The following is a 2,572-nucleotide window of genomic DNA, read 5'->3' as shown; positions in this document are numbered from 1 at the left end:
AATCCCAAATGTTACCAATGCATTCCCAAGGAAAGCAGCTGAAGCTGAGAGCACATGATGGTGCTGGCGGCTGTGAGTGCTGGCCCCATGGGGGGCTTTGCCTTCCCTTTGTGTGCGGGGTGGCCACGCGGCCCCACGGTCAGGCTGAGCTGGCCGGGCAGGGATCCTGTCTCCAAGTGACTGAATGCGGCTCGCGGAGATCCTGAGTCGCACACGCACGCTCGCTGCTGCCAGCCCTGCAGCTGGAGCCAGGGGCCGCCTGCGTGTCTCCCCACCGAATCCCACCGCTCCCAGCCTGAGGCACAGATTGTGTCATCTTCCCCCCCCCCCCCCCCCCCCCCCCCCATTTTTGGGCTTCCAGTCTTCCACAATCCCGTTTTCTTGGCCAAGATTTGTAACAGCATTGCTGCTCCTGTGTGCACAGATTCCTTTTGAAGTGCCTGGCACAGGGGCAGCTCCTCTCTTGGCACAGCCATTGCTGTTTTGTGCAGGTGCCAGCTCCCGAGAAGAACTAGCCCTCGCTGGGGGCAGTCAGTGCCCTGCCACTTGATTTCATGTCAGAAAAGATGTTTTCCTGCACAAGTGTTGTTCCTCCACATGAAGAAAATGTTACTCAAACTGCAGAGGAGATACAATAGCTGTACAGATACATTAAATATCTAGTTACTATGTGATAAATAATTAATAAAGTTAATCTATTTCACCATACTCTGCTCAAGTCATACCCTTACAACCAATCAATAGCAAGAAGACATAACATTTGTATGAGGCTTCGCTTTCTCTGAGTGCAGTGTAATCATTAATAACCAACAGCCGAGTACTCCTGATACTGCAGGTCAGTGAAAACTTTGGGAAGTTTTGATTACATCAACGATTCTGCTTTTAGTTTGTGAAATGCTCCTGAAGTGCCCTGGCATATATAGCAGGCACATAGGCTGGGGTTTCCCAATGCAGTTAGGGACTCTAATTGCCGAGCTCCTGTTAACTTCCAATGGAAACAAATTCCCAGCAAATTCAAGCCTTTTCAAAACTTCAGCCTTCATATTTTGAAAGTTACACATACATAGTGCCAGGTTTTTAACACTTTCCTGATTTTAGCCATCGACATGGTTCTCTCCTATATAAGAAAGTAAAAAGACAAAAGAACCTGGTTTAGGAACTGCAGAAGAATACTTAACTGTATAAAGTTTACAGAACTTGTATAAAGTTTACAAAACCATCCCTACTGTTTCTGTTTCAGCATTAGCAGACATCTGCACCTGAAAGAGCTCCTGGTTTGAAGCTACCACAGGGCTGTGAGTCATTTCAGACCATAGCAACAACCAGCCTGCTTTCCTCAGGAGTTAAATTAAAATAGTTCCCAACACACAGCAGTTTTTTCTTCTCCAGCGATTTGGAGAGGGACATTTGCCCCCACAGGGCGAGACATGGGGTGTGGGGCCAGAGCTCCTCCTGGGCCACTCACCTCCCTTCCCTGGGAGGTGAGTGGCTCACACATGCAGGGGCAGGAGCACCAGCCCCTTCAGCAACTGAGCTGAAGCCAAGACACTGAGTTTTCCTGCACACCACCTCCTTCCAGCTGGTCTGGACTGCCCAAGGCCACAGCTGCCCCTAGGCTTTCAGTGGGGTCAGCCCTGTCTGCTGGCTGCTGCCTCAGGCACTGCCATGGCAGGAGGAAAAAGATTGTACCTCCAAGGGTCCGTGGCACCAGCCCTGGGATGGCCATGGAGGTCTGCCCACAGGTTTCATCCCCCTGCTCTCTGTTCCAGCAGAGCCATGCACCCCATCCAGCACCACTGTCCTGCCACAGTGGTCCTGTCCCAGTGAGGGTGGTGTTGGGGCAGGGGGTTGCTCCCAGGCACTCTGCAGCCCCTCTGGCTCCTGGGAGCTATTGACATCTGGGTGAACAAGCGAGATCACCTTTTCAGGGCATTTTTAGCAGTTACCTGCCCAATGACTGCAGGATAAAGGCATCTTTGCTGGATGGGAACAGGTTACCAAGACACAGTGACACTTGGTGATATGCTAAAGCTTGACAAGGCAGCCAGCACCAGAGCTAGCCATGGCTCCTAAACTCCAGACCAATTGCCCTGCTACAGGCCCATCCTTCCCCTCTGCAGTTATCTCCACAGCACATGTGAGTGGGCCCACAGCACAGCCGGACTCACACTTGGTGCATGTCCTGCTGCGGCCCATCCTGGCTCTGGCTCTGTGCTCATGTGGCACAACCAGCCACCTCCAGCACCGAGCACTGGGGACACACTGGGGCAGCTGAACTAAAGAGCCACAGGAGAAAGAACACAAAAGCTTTGTAGAAATATGTATCTTTACATCAGAGTTCTTTGTATATACAAAAAATCCCACCCTGCTGTGCTAGGAGAAAAAATCCTGTGGGCATTTCAGACCAACCTATTTTATTAATGCAAACTACCAGATTCAACATGAAGCCAGCCTGAAAAATAAGAGGCTGGGAAGGAGGAACGTATCCACAGTGAGCACTCGGCAGGCCTGTTGGTCACATCACCTCTAGCTGGGGATTAGAAATAGAGCTGGGCAAGTGATAGTGATGCAA

The sequence above is a fragment of the Strigops habroptila genome, chromosome W (genome assembly GCF_004027225.2).
Source record: "Strigops habroptila isolate Jane chromosome W, bStrHab1.2.pri, whole genome shotgun sequence".
NCBI lineage: Eukaryota > Metazoa > Chordata > Aves > Psittaciformes > Psittacidae > Strigops > Strigops habroptila.
The sequence above is the reverse complement of the archived record's forward strand: the minus strand, read 5'-3'. Positions refer to the sequence as shown.